This window comes from Rhinoderma darwinii, chromosome 5 (genome assembly GCF_050947455.1).
Source record: "Rhinoderma darwinii isolate aRhiDar2 chromosome 5, aRhiDar2.hap1, whole genome shotgun sequence".
Lineage (NCBI taxonomy): Eukaryota > Metazoa > Chordata > Amphibia > Anura > Rhinodermatidae > Rhinoderma > Rhinoderma darwinii.
This window is the reverse complement of record NC_134691.1, coordinates 85,003,915-85,031,235: the sequence shown is the minus strand read 5'-3', so window position 1 is coordinate 85,031,235 and position 27,321 is coordinate 85,003,915. Positions and strand designations below refer to the sequence as shown.

The following is a 27,321-nucleotide window of genomic DNA, read 5'->3' as shown; positions in this document are numbered from 1 at the left end:
GCATCACCATACAATCCTGCTGACAGTCTCCTCCAGCATCACCCCCCAATCTTGCTGACAGTCTCCTCCAGCATCACAATACAATCCTGCTGACAGTCTCCTCCAGCATCACCCCCCAATCTTGCTGACTTTCTCCTCCAGCATCACCATACAATCCTGCTGACAGTCTCCAGCATCACCACCCAATACTGCTGACAGTCTCCTTCAGCGTCACCATACAATCCTGCTGACTGTCTCCTCCATCATCACCACCTAATCTTGCTAACAGTCTCCTCCACATCACCACCCAATCTTGCTGACAGTCTCCTCCAGCGTCACCATACAATCCTGCTGACAGTCTCCTCCAGCATCACCATACAATCCTACTGACAGTCTCCTCCAGCATCACCATACAATCCTGCTGACAGTCTCCTCCATCATCATCACCACCCAATCTTGCTAACAGTCTCCTACACCATCACCACCCAATTTTGCTGACAGTCTTCTCCATCATCACCACCCAATCTTGCTGACAGTCTCCTCCAGCGTCACCATACAATCCTGCAGACAGTCTTCTCCATCATCACCACCCAATCTTGCTGACAGACTCCTCCAGCGTCATCATACAATCCTGCAGACAGACTCCTCCAGCGTCATCATACAATCCTACTCACAGTCGCCTCCAGCATCACCCCCCAATACTGCTGACTGTCTCCTCCAGCGTCACCATACAATCTTGCTGACAGTGATGATGGAGGAGACTGTCAGCAGGATTGTATGGTGACGCTGGAGGAGACAGTCAGCAGTATTGGGTGGTGATCCTGGAGGAGACTGTCAGCAGGATAGAGAGATAAAGACATTTAGCAGGAGAGGCGTGTAAAATGCGCAAAAAAAAACGTGTCAGATACACGCCATGTGAACCTGTCAACTGAAAAGTCATTCACTTCACTTTCATCATTCTAAGGGTATGTTCACACGCAGTGTTTTCAGCCATTTTTCGGGCCGTAAACGTCCTGAAAAATCAGAAGCAGAACACCTCCAAACATCTGCCCATTGGTTTCAATGGGAAATACTGCGTTCTGTTCCGACGGGGCGTTTTTTTACCCGCCCATTTTCCAAAAACGGCACGTAAAAAGACACTCGCCAAAAAGAAATGCATATCACTTCTTGGGACTTTTTGGAGCCGTTTTTCATTGACTCTATAGAAAAACGAAGGGAAGAAGGAAAAGAAATGGATCATCTAAAGGCGCTGCTGCATGGTAAAATCAACGTAATAGCAGAGAGGTGTAGTTCAGGTATAAAATATCTTTTATTAGAACAAGACGTGGCTACGCGTTTCGACGCTGAACAAGCGTCTTCCTCGGGCCATGTACACATTAGACTTCTGACTCTTACAGTAAAGGAAATAAGTATTTGATCCCTTGCTGATTTTGTAAGTTTGCCCACTGTCAAAGTCATGAACAGTCTAGAATTTTTAGGCTAGGTTAATTTTACCAGTGAGAGATAGATTATATAAAAAGAAAAACAGAAAATCACATAGTCAAAATTATATATATTTATTTGCATTGTGCACAGAGAAATAAGTATTTGATCCCCTACCAACCATTAAGAGTTCAGCCTCCTCCAGACCAGTTACACGCTCCAAATCAACTTGGTGCCTGCATTATAGACAGCTCTTACATGGTCACCTGTATAAAAGACTCCTGTCCACAGACTCAATTAATCAGTCTGACTCTAACCTCTACAACATGGGCAAGACCAAAGAGCTTTCTAAGGATGTCAGGGACAAGATCATAGACCTGCACAAGGCTGGAATGGGCTACAAAACCATAAGTAAGACGCTGGGTGAGAAGGAGACAACTGTTGGTGCAATAGTAAGAAAATGGAAGACAAACAAAATGACTGTCAATCGACATCGATCTGGGGCTCCATGCAAAATCTCACCTTGTGGGGTATCCTTGATCCTGAGGAAGGTGAGAGCTCAGCCGAAAACTACACGGGGGGAACTTGTTAATGATCTCAAGGCAGCTGGGACCACAGTCACCAAGAAAACCATTGGTAACACATTACGCCGTAATGGATTAAAATCCTGCAGTGCCCGCAAGGTCCCCCTGCTCAAGAAGGCACATGTACTGGCCCGTCTGAAGTTTGCAAATGAACATCTGGATGATTCTGAGAGTGATTGGGAGAAGGTGCTGTGGTCAGATGAGACTAAAATTGAGCTCTTTGGCATTAACTCAACTCGCCGTGTTTGGAGGAAGAGAAATGCTGCCTATGACCCAAAGAACACCGTCCCCACTGTCAAGCATGGTGGTGGAAACATTATGTTTTGGGGGTGTTTCTCTGCTAAGGGCACAGGACTACTTCACCGCATCAATGGGAGAATGGATGGAGCCATGTACCGTCAAATCCTGAGTGACAACCTCCTTCCCTCCACCAGGACATTAAAAATGGCTCGTGGCTGGGTCTTCCAGCACGACAATGACCCGAAACATACAGCCAAGGCAACAAAGGAGTAAAATTAACCTAGCCTAAAAATTCTAGACTGTTCATGTCTTTGACAGTGGGCAAACTTACAAAATCAGCAAGGGATCAAATACTTATTTCCTTCACTGTATATATGAGAATGAATTCAAATTGACAGGAACGAAAAAACCGCCAAGTCTGCCGGGGTCAGAGTGTGACTGTGACGTCACAGCCGGTTCTTTTTAGGAAACATTGCTATTACTCTGCTATTCCGTTGATTTTACCACGCAACAGCGCCTTTAGATGATCCATTTCTTTTCCTTCTTCCCTTCATTTTGCTAAGCGGTTCTCTTCGGGAACCGGTTCGGATCTGGCAGCAGCACTTGTGGATTCATTTGGCTTAGGGGAGCATGGCAATGTTTTCCTCCTCACCTGCCTAACCTATTGACCCGCACAAGGTGGCGCCGTGTTTTTTGCTCTTATCTTCTATAGAAAAACAGCTCCAAAACCGTCCGTAAAAAACGCAGCCAAAAACGCGAGTTTGATTAACCCCTTCCCGACATTTGACGTATCCATACGCCAAAGTCGGGTAGGGGAACTATGGAGCAGGCTCACGGAGTGAACCCGCTCCATGCGATGCCGTGTCGGCTGTTTGTTACAGCCGACACTTCAGAGTAACAAGCGGCATCGCGATCTCGCTCGTTTAACTCGTTAAATGCTGCATTCAATACCGACCGCAGAATTTAAATCTTTGGAAAGAGGGGTCGACCCCCTCTAACAGTTCATCGCGCCCCCCGCAACACAATCGAGGGGGGGCGATGGTTGCTATGGCTGCCTGGGGGCTTAATGAAGGCCCCCAGGCCCGCCATCTTTGTACACCTATTAAGGCCTGCCTCCATCAGAATCATGATATACTGCAATACATTAGTATTGCAGTATATCGTGCAAGCGATCTAACGATCGCTGGTTGAAGTCACCTAGGGGGACTAATAAAAAAAAAGTAAAAATGAGTTAAATAAAGATTGTTTTTTGTGTAAAAAGAAAAATTAAAAGTTCAAAAAACCCCCCTTTTCCCATTTCCCCCTAGAGCATAGTAAAAAAAAAATATATATATATATATATATATATATATATATATATATATATATATATATATAATTGGTATGGCCGTGTCTGTAAAAGTCTGAACTATGACAATATATTATTATTTAACCCGCACGGTGAACGCCGTAAAAAAAAAAAAAATTGTAAACGCCAGAATCTCTATTTTTTTAGTCACCTAATCTCCCACAAAAAAATGAAATTAAAAGTGATCAAACCGTCGCATGTACACCAAAATGGTATTATTAAAAACGACAGCTTATCCCGCAAAAAATAAGCCCTCATAGCACTTAATCGGCGGAAAAATAAAAACGTTATGGCTGTCGGAATTTGGCGACACAAAATACATTTTCTTTTTTACACTTAGTTTTTTACTTGTAAAAGTAGTCAAATATAGAAAAAACAATATATATTTGGTATCGCCGTAATCGTATTGACCCACAGAATAAAATGAACATGTTGTTTTAATTGGACAGTGAATTCCGTAAAAACGGCGCGCAAAAAACCATGGAGGAATCGCTGTTTTTTTCATTTTCTACCCCACAAATAATTTTGTTCCCGTTTCCTAGTACAATATATGGCTAAATAAATGGTGCTACGAAAAACTACAACTCGTCCCGCAAAAATCAAGCCCTCATAGTACTATAACGATGGAAAAATAAAGACGTTATGGCTTTTGGAAGGTGGGGAGAAAAAAACGAAAATGAAAATCTGAAAAAGTGCTGCAGCGGGAAGGGGTTAAAAAATGGCTGCAAATCAGGAGCTGTTTTCCCTTTGATTAGTAAGCCTGTGAACACCCGTAGCCTTTTGGTGTGTCCTATAGCTTCTGCGAGCTGCATTTCAACAATCACACCCAAAATGGCAGCGGACACTGCTTAGCAATTTGAAGACACCTTTTACTGGCTTGTAGGAGGGGGTGGAGTGAGATTCCTTCCCACATTTACAGCAGCTGTGAGTCAGGTTGCTTTGCCTTATTCACCTTGCTGTAATTCTGGGAAGTGCTCCCTCTGGTGGCCAACATAGGAAAACATGTCAAATTATTATTTCATTTTTAATACTTTCCACTATGTGGAGGAAAAAAAAAATACAGCAAAAAACGTAGAAAATATAATACAAATAAGTAACTTACTTTAAAAAAAAAGTTTCATTCGCGACACATTCCTTTTAAGCCAGAAAACTTGGTGTGTAAGCACAAAGGTTTCCCACTGAATTTTGATATGATATGGAGTGGGAGGTTATATACCACAGACTTTTATTATCTTTTTTGTAAAATGAGGATTTGTACCAACATGTCTACAAAAAATGGTGTAACAATGTGGCAAAGAAGCGTCGAACTATATAATATATCATATCCACGGCATGCTAGCTTGAGTATTTTAATAAGTACTTTCTTTTCCGCCTATTCATTGCCCTTTTACTCTGCATTCTGCCTTTTTGCCACTGCCAAATTCCATAGTTCTTATCTTCTGTGATGCGGGAGAGGGGCTGCAGTCAGTATGGGAATACTATACTCCACTTTTTATCTGGGTAATGTATAACTTTTTATGCCACTGTTTTGCATTACTGTATGTAGGCACTATTTGGCTCTGTGTGGGTTAAGCATGGCACTCTGGGAACTGTATTGCACGTAATGGCCTCCAATTGTTACAATGTGGTACTATATGACCTTATGCGGGCACTATAAGGCTCTAAATAGTTAAGGTATGGCACGATCTGGACAATGTTTATCTCTATGCGGGCAGAAATGTGGCGCTGTTTAGCTTTATTTGGTTACTGTGTGACACTAGCTGGACAAAGTATGGCTCTAGGAGCAATGTAGAATGCACTATGTATTTGGACACGGCATGCAGTAAATGGGTGCTGTATTGCACTGTCTGGGTAATGTGTTCAATATTTATCCTGCAACAAAATCCAAGTGTGTGTGTGTGTGTGTGTGTGTGTGTGTGTGTGTGTGTGTATGTGAACATACAATATTGATGGATTCCGGGACGACCATTGTATGTTGAAACCAAAACCCTATGGATAACTGATAATTGGTTCTGAAGCCCCCAAAATGTCCACCCGAAATCGTAAAAATGTTGTGTTGAAGACAAATAAGGACAATAATACAAATAAAGCAGGTATTGTAAGTACAGTAGTCCCTCAAGTTGCAGTCTTAATTTATTCCCGGTCAACCATTGTATGTTGAAACCATAACCCTATGGAAAATTGGTAATTGATTCCAAAGCCCCAAAATATTCACCCAAAACAATAAAAAAGGTGGATTGAACAGAAATAAGCACACAAATACAAGTACAGCAGGTATTGTAAGTCAGTGGTCCCTCAAATTACAACATTAATTGGTTCCGGGGCGACGATTGTAAGTTGAAAATATTGTAACTTGAGGCCATAACTCTATGGAAAACTAGGAATTGGTTCCAAAGCCCCCAAAATGTCAACCACAGATAACAAAAAAAAGATGATTTAGCAGATAACTAATACACATAAAGCAAGTTCTGACATATAAAAGTCAGAAATACTGCAGCTGCTGGAGGCTGTAAATCACTTTCTACTGAGGACAGGAGCTTCTTCAGGAGCCTGTACAGTACACAGTGTACCAGAAATATAACATGGAGCTGTCCTCACCTGCTGTCCAAAGGAGCAACTCCTCCTGGCGCAGGTATATCACATGTAGTACTGTACTGTAGAGGCGCTACTAGACAGCCAATCAGGACATGCACTGCATTACAGCAGGTGTTTTACCAGTAAAATGTTCGTACTGATTGGCTGGATCTTCCAGCCAATCACACGCGCCCGGGATCCAGACCTTTTGTGGCATTGTATGCTGAATGCGGCTTCAAGTTACAATGGCCCAGGAAAGACCGTTGTATGGTGAAAATATTGTAACCTGAGGCCATTGTAACTTGATGGACCACTGTGTGTGTGTGTGTGTGTGTGTGTGTGTGTGTGTGTGTGTGTGTGTGTGTATATACATATATATATATACATATATATATGTGTGTGTGTGTGTGTGTGTGTGTGTGTGTATATATATATATAATTTTTACATTCATACTAATGTCAAAGTTTAAAAAACAAACAAAAAACATCTGTCCCATATGTATAGAAAGCAATGTGCCTCGCATGATATGGAGCATTGTTGGTGTCACTTTTATTGGATGTTATTGTGTGTGGGGGTGTCTGTCTGTCTACATGCATGCACCATTGTCTATGGGACACATCCCCCATACGCATAAGCCCCTGATATGGTAAGATTGACAAGTTCATGAGAAGTTAATGTCTTGAAACCTACTTTACCAGTTTGTCGAAATTAAGCCAGCTCCATAAAAAATGGGCAAAATATTGTTGTAATTATTTATTTATTTTTTCACTTGGATAGAATAGGTGCCGCATAACTTTTTTTTCTTCAATTAAATCCAGTTGTCGGCAGATTATTTGTCTAATATTATCTTTCGCTTTATGATCTGAAATCATTCTGATCTGACTGACAAATGGGTAGTAATAGGGAAGATCTAGCAGGGGGTTAATAGGCACTATATAAGGGTACCCACACACGTGGCGGATTTGTTGCAGATTTTTCGGCAGCAAATCCACAATAAATACGCCGCAAAACCGCAACAGACACAACATGTGTTACATGTGGTTTATGGTGCAGATATTGTTTGTCTTGGTGATCCCTTGTAACTGTCAATTAATACCTCCAAAATGTGAGGCCTTGCTGAACGTCAGCGGGTGCCAAAGTCAAACTTCTCCCAGTCTGGGTGGATACTCTACCTGAGCTGGTAGAGCCCTGTTGTCTTTCGTTGCTGGGTAGGGGTAAGAAGGTGAAAATCACGAAATTACCCTCTGGACCAACTTGTCATTTAGGTCGCTCAGGATTTTTTTTTACCCAGGGTGGATTGTTCATCGAAATACAAAATGAATGGTTAGAAGTCCAACAAAGAGCCTGGATAACAAGCTAAACTGCTATACAACAAGTCTTTTTATAAGTCAAGCATTTTCAAGTCACCTCCTAAAGTGATAAAAGACATTCTCTATTCTTCTCATTTAGAGAGCAGAATTCCAATTTGCTGCTCACTTGAAATCAATATAACCACAAGATTTGTTTGCAGTTTTTTCCGACTCTTTTTATCATGGGGACGTGAAGGGCAGCGACATCGGGCAGTAAGCAGAGACTTCCATTTCACAGGTAGAATAAAAGGTATTTGCATTCTTTGTGATAGAAAAATAAGAAAACAACTTAAAAAAGGATTAAAAACAACCCAGAATGAAGAGCTTGTTGTCTTGGAACCATTTGCTATAATCTGATGATTATCTCACTGTGCCTGCGCCATACTTTTTCCCGGGAAATCACATAGACAACATTTTATCATATGCTAAGCAAAGGGATTCTGTATTTCCAGCATTTTGACAATGGAAACAAGCCAGCCGTATCTGGCATCTAAAGACCTATGATACATTTCTGCTTATACCTAGACAAATATAAGTATTGGAGACAAATCACTATTTGGAAATATAACAAATTTGTACTAAGTAAAAGTTTTATATTTTAAAAGACTTTGCTTATCATATTTCATCATAGAGTTAGATTTTCATACAATACTAAAAAAAAAAAATTTGGAAGGAAACTTGGCCATGCGATAGATAGATAGATAGATAGATAGATAGATAGATAGATAGATAGATAGATAGATAGATAGATAGATAGATAGATAGATAGATAGATAGACAGACAGACAGACAGAGAGAGAGAGAGAGAGAGAGAGAGAGAGATAGATAGATAGATAGATAGATAGATAGATAGATAGATAGATAGATAGATAGATAGATAGATAGATAGATAGATAGATAGATTATCCCATGCATGTTTAAATTCACTTGTGTAAGCCTCACTGTAATGTTCTTCGTTATTCTGTAAGAGCAGACAAACATTTTAAAGTGATAGATGACTTAGGATTTGGCCTACTTGAAACAGTCTGTGCTCCGGGCACCTGAGATCTAGATATACGGTACTGTATAGAGTAATATATAGAGTCTGTAGATCATCAAATTCCGATTGTAGCGGTAATCTAGCTGTAAATATAAGCAAGCATGGATTCAAAATATCTCCAGAACTGTAATAATGACTAACCAAAGTTCCTGGGATTCCATGAATTACAGAATTGTTACCTGGTAGCAGCGTCACGGAATCGGCAGGGGATAGATAAGGTGAATATGACTTGTTTTGTTATTTAACACCATTGTAAGAAGTTTTTAAAACAATAAAAGACATTATGGACTCAGCCCTAAGTGGTCAGAAGAGGCAGCCAGACTTGTAGAAGTGTAAGTGTGGGAGAATAAGTGAATGGGGCTCTGTAATAAGGGAAAGAAAGAGCCTCAGAGCCCCATCAAGTATATACAAAAATATCTCTGCCTCATTTATGCTGCTGGTCTCCTAGAGAAGAAATTATAATGAACAGTACAACTGTCTGAAAGTAACACTTGATAACATGGCCTCTGACACGGAGGAGAATCTTACACTAGAGACAGATATCTCTTCATATAATATATAGTATAATATATATCTGATATCATGTTATATGGAAGCCCTAGATACCCCCGGCAATAAACAAAAAGTGTTGTTTAGTGCCTTACAATCAAAAAAGTACCTAAAACACCCCAAAAAAAAGAATGTAACTACTCATATGACAGAGGGATGTTTTTGGGCATGCATGGTATAAGGAAATCTAGGGATGATACGGCATTACAGGTGGCATGAGCTAGTACAGGGTGGGCCATTTATATGGATACACCTAAATAAAATGGGAATGGTTGGTGATATTAACTTCCTGTTTGTAGCACATTAGTATATGGGAGGGGGGAAACTTTTCAAGCTGGGTGTTGACCATGGCGGCCATTTTGAAGTCGGTCATTTTGTATCCAACTTTAGTTTTTTCAATGGGAAGAGGGTCATGTGACACATCAAACTTATTGAGAATTTCACAAGAAAAACAATGGTGTGCTTGGTTTTAACGTTACTTTATTCTTTCATGAGTTATTTACAAGTTTCTGACCACTTATAAAATGTGTTCAAAGTGCTGCCCATTGTGTTGGATTGTCAATGCAACCCTCTTCTCCCATTCTTCACACACTGATAGCAACACTGCAGAAGAAATGCCTCCCAATCTGACCCCCTTAGACTTTTATCTTTGGGGTCATCTGAAGGCAATTGTCTATGCTGTGAAGATACGAGATGTGCAGCAACTGAAACTACGGATACTGGAAGCCTGTGCTAGCATTTCTTCTGCGGTGTTGCTATCAGTGTGTGAAGAGTGGGAGAAGAGGGTTGCATTGACAATCCAACACAATGGGCAGCACTTTGAACACATTTTATAAGTGGTCAGAAACTTGTAAATAACTCATGAAAGAATAAAGTAACGTTAAAACCAAGCACACCATTGTTTTTCTTGTGAAATTCTCGATAAGTTTGATGTGTCACATGACCCTCTTCCCATTGAAAAAACTAAAGTTGGATACAAAATGGCCGACTTCAAAATGGCCGCCATGGTCAACACCCAGCTTGAAAAGTTTCCCCACTCCCATATACTAATGTGCCACAAACAGGAAGTTAATATCAGCAACCATTCCCATTTTATTTAGGTGTATCCATATAAATGGCCCACCCTGTACTTTCATATCATAGCACAACAGATTTCAATCTTCTCCCTTGAACAATCCTCTCAAAAAAGTTTGAACAAACGGCAGTATGATTTTCCCAATTCTGTGAAATTCCAGTAATCCAATATCAGATGATCCAGAAATTTCAGTAATCCACCATGCAAGAAAAAAATCATGTCAGATTAACAGAAAAATATTACCTGATAGTCTTCCTTGTGGCAGGCCCTAAGCAACGGGATTGGCGATCATCACTGCACATACGTGGGTCTCGGCATCCTTCATACTACAAATTGGTATATATCTACTGTATATAGGCCGCATGCCAAGGCCTACATAGCTCCTATGGGCATACATTGCCCCACTGCCTGCTAGTACCAGATTTATTAAGTATATATGTATGTATTGATGTGTTTGCATGTATACGAGTGTATATATGATGTGTGTGGGGAACCAATAAACTGGCACCTCAATGGGGCTGAGGATGCCAGATTTTCAGATTTTTTTTTGTATGCCTCGAGTTCATGCTCTAACCATAGACATACAACGTTCCACATAAAGAAAAATATGGCGGTATATGTCTGTAGGTGTCATTAATACTTTCAGGTGCTGATGTGAATTCTGTCAGAAGGCTGAAAAGGCAAAAAGTGTTCTTATTTAATTCTAGAAATTTGCATATGCCAATTTGATTATGATTTTGTTGGAATTCAAGTCATAACATCCTCTACCTGAAAGAATTTCAAAATTTGAGAGTGCTAAGCGTACATTCCCTGTGGGATATTTTCCTGTTACAAATCATCAACCAAATACATTTACGGCTTGAAAAATTCTTGCCCGAAGTGTTTTGTTTGGGTCTTCTCAACTTATTTGCATATTTCTTCATGAAATTATCCCTTACTCAAATGCTACTTTTATATAGCAGCACATGGCTGGCTATACAGAGACTTAAAATATGTTTGACATTCAAATCATGACAGCAATATATATATATATATACACACATTTATATATATATATATATATATATATATATATATATATATATACCCTAAGGTTCTGGATTGGGTTTAAGGATTCCGTGTAGAACAGCAACTAGACAAGTCCTAAAGTATAGAAGGGGGCCCTCACCATCATTGAGAATGGCTGACCAGAGAGTTAGCCACGCATGTACACCCTATCCGCATAGAAATAAATAGGACCAAAAATAGATGAGTATTTACATTCGGCTTTTTCCAGTGAATGAAAAAGTTTGAAACAATATATATCTAGAATCCGCACTCTAACACATTCACTGCACAAACGATTGTCTAAAAATAGCTAAATGAGAATAAATCACACCCTTGAAACTGTTCAGACGTATATGGAGCACAATGCCATACTTCATTCTTGGTAGGAATAGGTCTGCTCCTTTTTAGGGCCTTGTTGAGAACGCTTTTAATGATGTGTGTCTTGGAAAATCTAATTTAGTTCAGATTCCAATAGAGGTAGCTCGGTCGGTAGCGATCCCCAAGTAACTGGTGACATCACATGCAAAGTGGTACAGCAGCTAAAAATGGTCCAAATAAGTCTGTCCAACGTGTTTCGGAAACTGAACTGTTTCTTTCCCAGACGGACGCGTTTAGAGAGATCTATATCAGCTTTTACATAATGTCAACATTATGTTCTGTGTTGTATCCTGGCTACAGAATTGAGTCATTGGAGGAATTTATTAACCTTTTTCCGCCAGTTTTCCATAGTAGAAAGGTCGCAAAAGGCCTAAAAGTCGTAGAGAAAATTTTGACTTTTGTATTCCGCTCAGGGATTAAAGGAGCAGGGCCACCAGTTGCCCAACAAATTTACTATAATTTACGCCGGAAACTGGAGTAAATTATAGCAGAAATCGAAGCTGGCTCTGTACATTTCCCCCATCAGACTACTCGCACCCGATCAAACAATAAAATAAAAATGAATAATATGTAATTATCTCGCTAGGCTGTGAGATTGTATGTGACACAACATTAAGGACTTGTATGTGCCGCGGCCTTTTGTGAGAGTCTGATGGGATATGGGGGGAGAAGTGGAGCGATGTGGTAAGTAAATTTTTATATTTTATGTCCAGTCTGTGAGGTCAAGAGCAATGGCGCCCAGCCATGGTCACACTACCTGGCGCATGGCCAGTTGAAAGATGCGACACATGTATTAGGAGGTGTTAGCCTCTTAATTAATGTGTTGGATCTCACCCCAGCAAACTGTTTATTAAGAGTGGCATATGAAACACCAGTCTTAATAAACCTCTTCCCTTATTTCAGTTGTCAACTTCAGTGTTGTCCGTGTATTACACAAGTTAGTAGAATGTTTTCTGTACTGTACAAACGTCATTGTTCTTTATAGTTCCTAACATTGAATGGGTTCTAAGTTAAAGATTTACAATTCTGTAAAATTGGACCTTATATTGTAAAGCATTATAGGATATGATCCCTTTTCAGATAAAGTTTCATCGCATTCATCACATTTACATACATGAAAATATATAAATACATTCTCAGAGTCATCGCTTGAATCTCTGGGTTTCCGATGTTAGTGTTATATTCTTCCCATAAATAATTCAGTTTGGTGCCCCTCACCCTACAATGTAATACACACATATCACTGTCTGCCGACACGTATACATTGATTTGTAATTCAGAGCCTCGGCCCTCAGCCCGTTCTTGAGGGCACCACTGCTGCTCTACTCCACCATGCAAATGGAGTCTGCTGCCAAAACTGTATGTATTCCCATGATTAATAAATCTTTACTATCAACTATGAAGCTGCATTGTTAAGTTATCATTATCATTATACTATGGTATAGCCAGGGGCGTAGCTAGAGGCTCAAGGGCCCCGATGCAAAAATTCTTACTGGGCCCCCCCCCCCCCCCCCGCAAACTTCTCATGGCGGACGGTCCGCAGCTTTCAGCTGCATCGCTGGGTCTCCTAAGTGACCCAACAATGCAGCACTAGCAGCCGGGGCGTCACTAAGGCTGGGTTCACACACACTATTTACGGACGTAATTCGGGCGTTTTAGCATTGAATTACGTCCGAAAATGCGGCTCAAAAGCGTCGGCAAACATCTGCCCATTCATTTGAATGGGTCTTACGATGTTCTGTGCCGACGGTCATTTTTTTTTACGCGCCGCTGTCAAAAGGCGGCGCGTAAAAAAGTGCCTGTCACTTCTTCAGACGTAAATGGAGCCGTTTTCCATGGACTCCATGGAAAACCAGCTTCAATTACTTCCGTAATGGACGCAGCAAAAGACGCCTGCACATGCCATTACGGCTGAAATTACGTTGCTGTTTTCTCCTGAAAACAGCACAGTAATTTCAGCCGTAACGGATGCTGCCGTGTGAACATACCCTCAGGGCTTAAAATGTCCGGGAAATAGCCCCAATACATATGTGTCCGCCCCAAAAAAAAGTGTGTATATGAGACAGCATAGCATATCTATAGCACTACGACCCTATAAACTATGGATAGGATTAGATACAGTGGCTGAGCAGACAGTATCACGCATGATAGGATTAGATACAGTGGCTCAGAAGGCAGTATCACACATGATAGGATTAGATACACAGCTCAGCAGACAGTATCACACATGATAGGATTAGATACAGTGGCCCAGCAGACAGTATCACACATGATAGGATTAGATACAGTGGCTCAGCAGACAGTACCACACATGATAGGATTAGATACAGTGGCTCAGCAGACAGTATCACACATGATCGGATTAGATATAGGGCCCAGCAGACAGTATCATACATGATTGGATTAGATACACAGCTCAGCAGACTGTATCACACATGATAGGATTAGATACAGGGCCCAGCTCGCTGACATTGCGGCTCCAGCGCTGGACCCAGGATAGGTAAGAATAATAATTTTGCTTCTTTATGTGTTACTGATTATTTTTGTGTGTTTGTGTTTTTTTTACAGGTTCGGTTGTTGGACTTCGGATACGAGGACTTCAATGACGGCGTTTTTTTTATTCTCAATAAAATGGTTAATGAGGGTTGTGTTTTTTTATTTCAATAAAATATTTTTCTATGTGCTTGTATCTTTTTAAACTTTATTATCACCGCCTTAGTAATGTCCGCTGGCTGATTGACAATCTCCATTACTAAGGCGAGGCTTAATGTTAGCCGGTGCAGAGGCTACACTAACCCCCATTATTACCCCGGTACCCACCGCCACCAGGGGTACTGGGAAGAGCCGGGTACAAACCAGTACCCGACCATCTGTAGTGACGGGCAGGCACCGGGGTGGCCGCAGGCTGGTAGTATTAGGCTGGGGAAGGCCAAAAACAGTGGCCCTTCCCACCCTTGTAATGCTGTCTGCTTCTGCTGTGTTGTATCTGGCTGGTTATGAAAATTGGGGGGGACCCGACATCGTTCTTTCCAATTATTTTTTATTTAATTTTTTTTTAAATGACGTGGGGTCCCCCCCATTTTCATAACCAGCCAGATACAATAAAGCAGCAGCAGGCAGCATTACCAGGATGGGAAGGGCCACTGTTTTTGGCCTTTCCCCTCCTGATAATACCAGCCTGCGGCCACCCCAGTGGCCGACCATCACTACAGATGGTCAGGTACTGGATCGTACCCGGCTCTTCCCAGCACCCCTGGTGGCGGTGGGTACCGGGGTAATAAAGGGGGTTAGTGTTAGCCTCTGCAGCAGCTAACACTAAGTCCCGCCTTAGCAATGGACGCTGTCACTCAGCCGGCGGCCATTACTAAGGCGGTAGTAATATAGTTTAAAAAAAAAACACAAAGACATAGAAAAAATATTTTATTGAAATAAAAAAAAAAAACACACAACCCTCATTAACCATTTTATTAATTAAAAAAAAGCCGTCCTCTAAGTAGTCCTGGAATCCGACGTAGTCCAACTACCCAACCTGTAAGAAAACACACAAAAAATGATTAGTAACACATGTGTTAGGGTATGTGCACACACACTAATTACGTCCGTAATTGACGGACGTATTTCGGCCGCAAGTACCGGACCGAACACAGTGCAGGGAGCCGGGCTCCTAGCGTCGTACTTATGTACGATGCTAGGAGTCCCTGCCTCGATGCCGGACAACTGTTCCGTACTGAATACATGTTTACAGTATGGGACAGTTGTCCTGCAGCGAGCCAGGGACTCCTAGCATCGTACATAACTATAATACTAGGAGCCCGGCTCCCTGCACTGTGTTCGGTCCGGTACTTGCGGCCGAAATACGTCCGTCAATTACGGATGTAATTAGTGTCTGTGCACATACCCTGAGGCTTAGATACAGGGCCCATGTGTGATACTGTCTGTGGGACCCTGTATCTAAGCCTACCACAAGGTAGGCTTAGATACAGGGTCCAGCAGACAGTAATCTTATACAGTATAAGATTACTGTGTGCTGGGGCCCTGTATCTAAACCTACAGTGTGGTAGGCTTAGATACAGGGCACCAGCAGACAGGATCACGCATGGGCCATGTATCTAAGCCTACCATGTGATTGGCTTAGATACAGGGCCCAGCAGACAGGATCACACAATCTGTGATCCTGTCTCATGGGCCCCCTAAGCCTGCTACATCGTAGGCTTAGGGGTTGTGCAGTCCCTAAACATTGATGGCCTATCCACAGGATAGGCCATCAATAGCTGATGTGTCGCCCGGGACCCGCAAATCAGCTGTTTTGAAGGGGCCGCAGCACTCGTACGAGAGCTGCTTCCCCTTCATTTCACTACTCGCCCACACTGTGAATCGCCGATACCGATTCACAGTGTGACCGGAATGAAGTGACAGGAATGAAGGGGAGCAGCTCTCGTACGAGTGCTGCGGCCCCTTCAAAACAGCTGATTGGCGGGTCCCGGGAGTCAGACCCCGCCAGTCAGGGCTAACCTTACCTTCCTCTTCGGCCGCGGCGGGAGTTCTATAGTCTCGATGCTGTGCGCGGCGCATAGCGCTGTGACGTCATGCGCTGCGCACAGCGCTTGACGTCAGGACCTCCACTGCGATCCGGAACCAGGAAGGTAAGTAAAGTATGTTACTATAGTAACAGGGGCCCGCGGCCCGAGTTACTATAGTAACTTTTTATTGATGTGGTGCGGGGGGCCGTGGGCCCCCCTGGCTTCAGGGCCCGGTCGCAATTGCGACCGCTGCGACCCCTATAGCTACGCCAGTGGGTATAGCACAGTTCTACTGTATATTAAAAACACATCATTCCCTGTCCCAATAAGTAAGCGTCAATGTGGGGCTGATGCCCGTTGACATTTTTCTGTCATATTTCAAACATTTGCTACCATTGCACCCATTTGTTAAAAATAGAAGAGGGTGACATTGGAAGTATGAAGGGCATAGCAGTGTGCGGCCTTGTATGTTTTTATGTGCTCTTGTTTTATGATTCTCACATACGGAAGCCATTGACTTATAACAATGGAGGGTAAATGGGCCAAGGCCTCGGACACTGGAAGGAAAAAGGAACATGTTCGGTAATACAATTCAAATCTAAGAAGCACACACAAGCTGAATTCATGTACAATAGCACCATGTTCAGTATGGCGCACCCATGAACCCGATGCTACGGGGCAGCACTGCTAACCGCTGTGTCACTATTCATCGCATTTCTTTATGGATTGTTCATTTTTTGTCTGCTGCTGAACAATATATATAGTTGTATAACTTCCTATTATGTAGACGATCACACCATGGCGCACAGAGATATGAAAACGCTTTTTTTCCCCTTTTCCTTTTAACATCTCCACTAAAGACTTACATTCATGTGTGCAAGAGCAAAATGAAAAGACAAATTTAATATAGTGCGCTTCTTCCAGAGATTAAAGCTCCTTCAAAGGCAGCTGTACAGAATCATCTTCTTAAATGATTTTGTATTTACTGGAGCTTCAATGACGGATGTAGATAGAGTTGTAAGCCAATATATTAGGGATTTTATTCGGCTCGGACTGAGGTACATAACTAGATTTCCTGTGTGAAGGGTTCTCTGTAAATGCTGCTGACAAGATACCGTATTCTTCTGTGATTTTAAGTGCTGTGTAGTATTTGCTTTGAATGGAAACAACTTGGTTAACATATTACATATTCATAATTGACTTGCCGGAGGGCGTAAGGGACACATCTTGAAGCTTGCTTCGAAAACTGTTGAAAAAGAAAAAGGTGTTGCCAACAGCTAGAAAACCATTCCAGCTGACATTTTGCCAGTGTATGTTTAAGAATTAGACTCATTGCTTAGCATGGGCAGTAGGTTTCTTCTTTATACTAGTTGTCATATATGGTACCCACTCAGGGCCGGCCCGAGGTTATATGGCGCCCTGTGCGGGACTCTGTTTCTGCCCTACACAAACCAAAACCTAACCGCATATATACACACACACACAACATTTTGGAACATATATACTGTACAAAAGGGCTGGACGATTTTGACAAAAAATAAAATCTTGATTTTTTTCAACCCCATGGACGATTCTCGGATGGAATCTCGGTTTTCTTTTTTTTTTAGGAGTAATTAAGGAATTACTGTGCATGCATTTCCCTTATCTAAAAAAAATACCAAGATACAATTCTTGTACATTAGGGTCCTCTTACGTAACACGGCCATGGGCCATGTAAACGAGCATCGATCAACGAGACAGCTCGTTAATCGGCGCTCGTTTGATACTTTCACAAGGAGCTATGTATGAGGATGAGCGCTCGTTACTACGTTCGCTCGTCCCCACACATTTCCATCATGTCGGCAGCATTTACGCAGAGAGATGTGCTGCCGACAATAATATTTTCTGCTGCATAAACGATACGACCTGTTCATCGGCTGACAGTGAACAATAATTGGCCCATGTGGGGAATTTTTAGGCACAGCTATTCCATAATATATAATGATTATCAGTATATACTATGGAATAGTTGTGCCTGCAATTCCCTAATATAAAATAATTATGTCATGGTATTTTTTTAGATAAGGGAATTGCATGCACAGTAATTCCTTAATCATTTAAAAAAAAAAAAGTAACTACTCTTTGTATATAAGACAGTCTCTCTCCTTTCTGTATATTAGGCCTGATTTACACGAGCGTGTGCGTTTTGCGCGCGCAAAAAACGCTGCGTTTTGCGCGCGCAAAAGGCACTTGACAGCTCCGTGTGTCATCCGTGTATGATGCTCGGCTGCGTGATTTTCGCGCAGCCGCCATCATAGAGATGAGGCTAGTCGACGCCCGTCACTGTCCAAGGTGCTGAAAGAGCTAACTGATCGGCAGTAACTCTTTCAGCACCCTCGACAGTGAATGCCGATCACAATATACACCAACCTGTGAATAAAAAAAGACGTTCAAACTTACCATGAACTGCCTGCTTCCTCCAGTCCGGTCTCCCGGCCGTTGCCTTGGTGACGCGTCCCTCTCTTGTCATCCGGCCCCACCTTCCAGGATTACGCGGCAGTCCATGAGACCGCTGCAGCCTGTGATTGGCTGCAGCCTGTGCTTGGCCTGTGATTGGCTGCAGCTGTCATTTGGACTGAAATGTCATCCCGGGAGGTCGGACTGGAGGAAGGAGCCGGGACTTATCGGTAAGTCCGAACTTCTGTTTTTTTTTACACGTATATGTATATTGTGATCGAAAGTCACTGTCCATGGTGCTGAAACAGTTTAAGTCTTTCAGCACCGTGGGCAGTGACTGTCTCCTGACGTCGCGTACCCGAACATTTTTTGCCGGGTTCGGTCAAAACGAGTTCGGCCGAACCCGGTGAAGTTCTGTGCGCTCATCTCTAATTTGACACTCAGTTTGGATGTTTGTAAACAGAAAAGCACGTGGTGCTTTTCTGTTTACATTCATCCTTTTGACAGCTCTTGCGCGAATCACGCAGTTCGCACGGAAGTGCTTCCGTGCGGCATGCGTGGTTTTCACGCACCCATTGACTTCAATGGGTGCGTGGATGCGCGAAAAACGCACGATTATAGAACATGTCGTGAGTTTTACGCAACGCACTCACGCTGCGCAAAATTCACGCATCGTCTAAACTGCCCCATAGAGTAATATAGGTGCCTACGACACGCGTGAAAAGCACGCGCGTCGCACGCGCGTATATTACGCTCGTGTAAATGAGGCCTTAGACAGTAGAAAGACTGTCTAATGTAAATAGAGGCGAAAGAAACACTGCATATGAGACAGTCTCTTACCTGTATATAAGACAGGAGAGATTGTCCAATGTAAATAAAGAAGAGAAAAAAAACGGAGACGGTCTCTCTATCCTCTGTTTACATTAGACAGCTTCTAGCTCAGTCTCCAGGGTGTGGGGTCTTCCTCCTTGCCCTTCATACTTACGTGGCTGCAGTGTCTCATCCTCCTCCTCCGACCTGGGTCTCTCTTTTTTCCTTTGAGAGCCCGCAGGATCCAGTGTGTGTCCTCAGGTTCCTTATGCTTTTGTCTTCCACTCAGTCAATGGGTGCAGTGCCTGGAAGCAATGGTCATGTTGCATGGTGAGGCGGCCTGGCAGGTTTGCAGAGAGTGAAGACATCTGGGGAAGCTTATGCTAAACAGGTCGGGGGTCAGGAGGGTGTAAGTTTGGAGAGCCTGCTGGCGCTGGACTCATTGATGCTCTAGCGGATCCTTCGTCCAGCGCTTTTCCCATCATATTGAGGAGCCGCTGCTGTGGGGTTCGAGCTAATATTGTGCTTCAATACACTACCGTTCAAAAGTTTGGGGTCACCCAGACAATTTTGTGTTTTCCATGAAAACTTATATTTATCAAATGAGTTGCAAAATGACTAGAAAATATAGTCAAGACATTGACAAGGTTAGAAATAATGATTTTTATTTGAAATAATAATTTTCTCCTTCAAACTTTGCTTTTGTCAAAGAATGCTCCATTTTGCAGCAATTACAGCATTGCAGACCTTTGGCATTCTAGCTGTTAATTTGCTGAGTTAATCGGGAGAAATTTCACCCCATGCTTCCAGAATGCCCTCCCACAAGTTGGATTGGCTTGATGGGCACTTCTTGCTTACCATACGGTCAAGCTGCTCCCAGAACCGCTCTATGGGGTTGAGATCTGGTGACTGCGCTGGCCACTCCATTACAGATAGAATACCAGCTGCCTGCTTCTTCCCTAAATAGTTCTTGTCCTGTTGTAGGATGAAATTGGCTCCAATCAAGCGCTGTGCACAGGGTATGGCATGGCGTTGCAAAATGGAGTGATAGCCTTCCTTATTCAAAATCCCTTTTACCTTGTACAAATCTCCCACTTTACCAGCACCAAAGCAACCCCAGACCATCACATTACCTCCACCATGCTTGACAGATGGCGGCAGGCACTCTTCCAGCATCTTTTCAGTTGTTCTACGTCTCACAAATGTTCTTCTGTGTGATCCAAACACCTCAAACTTCGATTTGTCTGTCCATAACACTTTTTTCCAATCTTCCTCTGTCAAATGTCTGTGTGCTTTTGCCAATATTAATCTTTTCCTTTTATTAGCCAGTCTCAGATATGGCTTTTTCCTTGCCACTCTGCCCTAAAGGCCAGCATCCCAGAGTCGCCTCTTCACTGTAGACGTTGACACTGGCGTTTTGCGGGTACTATTTAATGAAGCTGCCAGTTGAGGACCTGTGAGGGTTCTATTTCTCAAACTAGAGACTCTAATGTACTTGTCTTGTTGCTCAGTTGTGCAGCGGGGCCTCCCACTTCTCTTTCTACTCTGGTTAGACCCTGTATGTGCTGTCTTCTGAAGGGAGTAGTACACAACGTTGTAGGAAATCTTCAGTTTCTTGGCAATTTCTCGCATGGAATAGCCTTCATTTCTAAGAACAAGAATAGACTGTCGAGTTTCACATGAAAGCTCTCTTTTTCTAGCCATTTTGAGAGTTTAATCGAACCCACAAATGTAATGCTCCAGATTCTCAACTAGCTCAAAGGAAGGTCAGTTTTATAGCTCCTCTAAACAGCAAAACTGTTTACAGCGGTACTAACATAATTGCACAAGGGTTTTCAAGTATTTTCTAATCATCCATTAGCCTTCTAACACAGTTAGCAAACACAATGTACCATTAGAACACTGAAGTGATGGTTGCTGGAAATGGGCCTCTATAAATCTATGTAGATATTGCATTAAAAACCAGACGTTTGCAGCTAGAACAGTCATTTAGCACATTAACAATATATAGAGTGTATTTCTGATTAATTTAATGTTATCTTCATTGAAAAAAACTGTGCTTTTCTTTCAAAAATAAGGACATTACTAAGTGATCCTAAACTTTTGAACGGCAGTGTGTGTATATGTATATATATATATATATATATATATATATATATGGCTTGACAAAGTTCCCATTAAGCTGGATCGAAACGTTGCCTGCCTGTGGGGTGATTAAAACACATCACAGTTTTCATCCACTACTTTGGAGTGCTGTCTCTTTTTTTTTGCCTGTTGTATTTCCAAGGGCTCATAGCCTGAGCCTACGGGGAGTTGCACCCACCACTAGAGCTGTGCTGCTTTACTATTTTTATATATATATATATATATATATATATATATATACACATACACATACTGGAACACATATACAGACATAAAGGTAAATATATGCAGACATATATATATATATATATATATATATATACACAGGCGCATGTATATACAGACATACTGGCAAAATATACAAATACATAGGGGCTTATATATACCCACACAGGCACATATATACACAGTACAGATAATGCAGTAGATCAGGGGTAGGCAACTTTTGACACTCCTGCTGTTGTGGAACTACAACTCCCAGCATGCCCTGACAGCTAAATGGTTTATTATTCCATCTAAAGCAGAGGTCTCAAATACGCATGGCGCATGCAGCCCCTGAGAGTGTCATCTGCAGCGGTGCAGCGTAGCTACCTCGGGAGAGAAGAGTGCAATCTGAAGGAGGAGCACGCCGGCGCTCCTTCATGCCGTCACACAGCCCCCTGTAGAAAGTGCACCCCTTCCCCAGTGGGTTTGACAGGGCTACACCCTCGCTCCCTGTAGATAGCTCTATTGGGGCTAGCTCTAAGAGTGGAATCCCCAGCAAGAGCATTGCCAACGCTTTGGCCGGGGATTCCTCTGCTGTAGTAGCCCCTGAAGTCACTGTCCATATATGGACAGTGATGTCAGGAGCCGAGCTGGAGTCCCAGGCACAGTGCTAGAAGCGGCATTGTTCCTGGACTCCGGCTTTGGGAAAGCCGCTGACAGCACTGTCCATATATGCACAGTGATGTCAGGAGCAGAGCTGAAGTCCCAGGGAGAGTGCTAGTAGCGCTCTGCTCTGGGACTCCGGCTCTGGGGAAAGCCCTGACATCATTGATCATATATGGACAGTGATGTCAGGAGCAGAGCTGGAATCCCAGGCAGAGCGCCAGTAGTGCTCTCCCCGGGACTTCGGCTCTGGGGTTACCCCTGACATCACTGTCCATTTATGGACAGTGATGTCAGGAGTAGAGCACGAGTCCCAGGCAGAGTGCTAGTTGCACTCTTCCTGGGACTCCTGCTCTGGGGTTGCCCCTGACATCACACTCTAGTCCAGGAGGATCCCCTGATGTCACTGTCTATGAACAGTGGCGTCAGGGGCTCCTCCAGCAGAGGAATCCCCGGCCCAAGAGTCGGCAATGTTCTGGCTGGAACTTTCACTCCTAGAAGGAGCCCCAATGGCGCTATCTACAGGGGTGTGTGTGGCACTATCTATAGGGGGTGTGTGTGTGGCATTATATCATGTAGTATTATTATAGTAATGTAGTATTATTATTTTTATAGTAATGTAGTATTGTTATAGTAATGTAGTATTGTTATAGTATTGTAGTATTATTATAGTAATGTAGTATTGTTATAGTAATGTAATATTATTATAGTAATGTAGTATTATAGTAATGTAGTATTATTATAGTAATGTAGTATTATAGTAATGTAGGATTTTTATAGCAATGTAGTATTGTTATAGTAGTGTAGTATTATTATAGTAATGTAGTATTATTATAGTAATGTAGTATTATAGTAATGTAGTATTATTATAGTAATGTAGGATTATAGTGATGTAGGATTATTATAGTAATGTAGTGTTGCTATAGTATTGTATTATTATAGTAATGTAGTATTATAGTAATGTAGTATTATAGTAATGTAGAATTGTTATAGTTATGTAGTATTATTATAGTAATGTATTATTAGTATAGTAATGTAGTATTATTATAGTAATGTAGTATTATAGTAATGTAGGATTATTATAGTAATGTAGTGTTGCTATAGTATTGTAGTAGTATTATAGTAATGTAGTATTGTTATAGTCATGCAGTATTATTATAGTAATGTAGGATTATTATAGTAATGTAGTATTTTTATAGTATTGTAGTATTATAGTAGTGTAGTATTTTTATAGTCACATAGTATTATTATAGTAATGTAGTATTATTATAGTAATGTAGTATTGTTATAGTATTGTAGTATTATAGTAATGTAGGATTGTTATAGTAATGTAGTATTATAGTAATGTAGGATTATTATAGTAATGTAGTATTGTTATAGTATTGTAGTATTAAAGTAGTGTAGTATTGTTATAGTCACGTAGTATTATTATAGTAATGTAGTATTAGTATAGTAATGTAGTATTATAGTAATGTAGTATTATTATAGTAATGTAGTATTGTTATAGTAATGTAGTATTATAGTAATGTAGATTATTATAGTAATGTAGTATTGTTATAGTATTGTAGTATTATAGTAATGTAGTATTGTTATAGTATTGTAGTATTATAGTAATGTAGTATGATAGTAATGTAGTATTATAGTAATGTAGTATTATGATAGTAATTTAGTATTATTATAGTAATGTAGTATTGTTATTATAGTAATGTAGTATTGTTATAGTATTGTAGTATTATAGTAATGTAGTATTATGATAGTAATGTTGTATTATAGTAATGTAGTATTATGATAGTAATGTAGTATTATTATAGTAATGTAGTATTGTTATTATAGTAATGTAGTATTGTTATAGTATTGTAGTATTATAGTAATGTAGTATTATGATAGTAATGTTGTATTGTTATAGTAATGTAGTATTATTATAGTAATGTAGTAGTATTATTATTATTATTATTATTATTATTATTATAATAGTAATGTTGTATTGTTATTATGGTAATGTAGTATTATTATAGTAATGTAGTATTGTTATAGTAGTTAAAATAACTAATTGATTAACAATAATTTTGTATTTGTTACAGGAGAATATTGTTCCCATCCAGACACTCTGTTTTATGACCACATAAAATATACCTGGTAAATAGATATAGTATATACTGATATTATTCAGTGGTGTTCACCCTTTGAGGTGGCAGTATGCTCAGAAGCCATTTGGTCATAGATTCTTATCTACTGCCTTATTAGCATTACAATGGACCTCAGTACAGGAAGGAGCCATTGTAAACTGGATGTAGAGACAGCTGAGTATACTGGGAATAGATTTACCTATACTGTACAGATGCACATTGGAAGGTGTATGGGTGGTCATAAGGCGGAGTCAATGGAATGGGTGGGTTCAACCCAGGGATAGGAACATATAGGTCATGGGAAGCTCTTGGTGCGGGCTCTTTCCTGCCAGCCCTGGACGCTCAGCACTTAACATCAGGAGCCAGCTAAGTTCTATTATATGTGTGCTTTCTGTGTATGTATATAAGTATAATTATATTACAGCAGACTTTATATGTGTACATAGAGATATTCTAGGAATCTTATGTGGATTATAGATGAGTAGATATATATATGCTGTTTATGCAAGAGTCTCTATATGTACATGTACTAATGGTCAGGCGCTGTATGTGGCTTTGGTTATAGTTGTAGTACCAGGAGACCGTATAAGGTTGGGACCTGGATTTATATTATATATACATACACATTACTAGTCACATGTGCAAAGTGTTCAGGGAAGGTAGGAAGAGAGGCCGCTGTGTGTGGTTGTGTTGTCTATGTAATGTATTGTATCTTGATGTAGTGTATATTGGTTTGTCACGTCTATGTTATGAGTAAAGTATTTTTATATATTTAAGTATCTGCGAGGGTTGTATGTTACTCCTGTGGTGTGTGAAGGACTGGAGTGTGTGCACATTGTGAACAATACAAAGTAAGCGGACTATATGAGAAACAAAGGTAACGGACTAGGAACGGAGAAAAGGGAGATAATACAGATAGTCATTTTGCCCCCTTTAACAATGGCGCCCGAACGTGGACTGTTTTAATTACTCTTTATTAGGATATAAGGTAGAAATCTTTGTTATACTGTGAACGTAGGTTATTATCCCTGAGAGGTTCGGACAGGTAGCACAGTTTCTTCTGAGGCCTAGTGTGAGCGATTAATTACAGCGAATCTAATTAAGTTGAGTTCCTAGAATATTGGTGACTGTGTTTTTTGTGTTGTTTTTTTTTTTGTTTTTTGTGTTTCTTTGTTTTGTATTTTCAGTCCTTTGATAGAATCTTGCTGGTCGGGGAAAGAAGTTCAAAAGAGGATCTTTCCCATGCAGCAACCACTAGACACCACTCATAGGAGTAGCACGGATCGCAGGATAACAATGAGTGACAAAGCAGGACATGTAACTTTTGAAAAGTTAAGTAAATGCAGTACGTTTAACCCTGTAATACTGAACACGTATGAATCTACTAAGATTTTATGGGAATCACTGTTAGAACAGGCTGGTTCCTATGATAAGTTGCATATTGCCAAGCGTAGTGTGTTGAACCAAACCTCTAAACGCCTTCACATGCTTGCTAAGCTGGTGTGCGTTTTTGAGGACAGCATTTGTAAGCTGGAGGAGGTTGACCAGCACAATAGGTCAGAGACAGTTCTCTCTGGAAATTTACATTGCTATTGTTGTACAGAACGGGTTAAACAGGTTTGCAGTTTAGAGACACAACTAAAAGAAAACAGTGAGGTAACCGTAGAGAAAGACAGCCAAATAATCAGGCTACAGTATCAACTAGCTGAAAGAGAGAAATATTATGCAGATGTTGACAAGGTTTTTATACAGTTATATATGGACATAACTGAATATAAGAAAAAAGCAGCATCTACTGATGTGACTATTGCTGACCTGAAAAGCGAGCTAGGTAAAAGGGATGAGACTATCAGTGATCTGACAAAGACTATAGGTGAGTCATCACGTCAACAATATTTGCCCACAAAACAAATTTGTGTTTTGAGTGCAAACAGGGGGACTGAGGAGACTGCACCTATGACTACTGCAGACTATACAAGGTCTGACCCAAAGGGGACTGCTTGTAATGCTGCCACAAGTATTGCTGGTGACACAGTTGGTGGATTGGGGGGGGACGTGGAGAATTTTCAGGCCACCTTCAACTCACAAATGTGCCACAGTAGTACTGGAGAATTGCAATCTTTCCATAGCATGGAGAGGATGCAATTTCTGATGAAGATATACAAACTGATTCCTAGATATGATCCAAACATAGATCCCTTCACTTCCTGTGACATTTTTGAGGTACATTGTAAGAAATTTTCTGTCCCTCAGGAATATCGCATGGAACTGTTTAAACTATGGTTACCTACACATCTTCATCAAAGATATGAGGTCATAGGGAAAACTGCCCCCAGGAATGGCTTATTTCATGATGAGGAAGACAGACTTTCCATCCTCATGAAATTAGTAACAGGGCATTTAGACGTCAACCCGGAAGTCCTAAGTAATTTCAGGCCTACCATCCATGATGAGCCCTTGTCTCTATGTGGGAGGTTTGAAGCTATGTATAGGAAAGTGACTAAGGATCATAGTATGGGAGTCCCACAAGGAATGGTACGCATGTTTGTGGAAAAGTTTCCATATCTTGACATCGCAATTCGTTTGTACGCGGCTAAAGCGCCATCACTCATTGAAGCAGCATTAGTGATAGAGCAGTCCAGGCAGGATTTGCTGAAGAAAAGAAAGTCCATAAATATCAGGAGACAGGTAGCAGCTAATAGCAAACTGCAACATGACCATGTGCTACAGGATAAGGCTTCTAGCCAAATACCTGTGTATCCTAATGCATCCAAATTTGGGAAGTGGGGGAATGTCCGGTGCTTCCATTGCCTACAATTTGGGCACATAAAG

At 41.2% G+C, this 27,321-nt stretch overlaps 1 protein-coding gene and 1 non-coding gene across 2 annotated transcripts in view; one reads left to right on the top strand and one right to left on the bottom strand.

The window, feature by feature from the left end:
- XKR4 (XK related 4) overlaps positions 1–27,321 on the top strand; it is a 301,060-nt gene that overhangs the window by 233,720 nt on the left and 40,019 nt on the right. The window lies entirely within an intron of this gene.
- On the bottom strand, positions 15,466–15,574 carry LOC142654771 (small nucleolar RNA SNORA5). The gene has a single exon (XR_012849110.1). It is a non-coding gene; the product is annotated as a small nucleolar RNA SNORA5 (small nucleolar RNA).